Source organism: Capsella rubella, unplaced genomic scaffold (assembly GCF_000375325.1).
Source record: "Capsella rubella cultivar Monte Gargano unplaced genomic scaffold, Caprub1_0 scaffold_4, whole genome shotgun sequence".
Lineage (NCBI taxonomy): Eukaryota > Viridiplantae > Streptophyta > Magnoliopsida > Brassicales > Brassicaceae > Capsella > Capsella rubella.
In genome coordinates this window covers 10126751-10126952 of record NW_006238920.1, presented here as the reverse complement: position 1 = coordinate 10126952, position 202 = coordinate 10126751, and positions in this window count along the sequence as shown.

Genomic DNA, 202 nt, shown 5'->3' with positions numbered 1-202 from the left:
TCATTAAGACATAGTTGTTGGTCATCCAAAATCGTTGACCTCTCACTGGATCAGGACCTGTCTCATATTGTTCTAACCAGACTTGAGACCCAAAGAATGGACTAACAAAATCTTCAACATTCTTACCAACATCTATGACTGCTGCATAGGCATGTTCACATGGAATCCCTGTGACTTGCCACTTGCAACATGAGCATTCCCA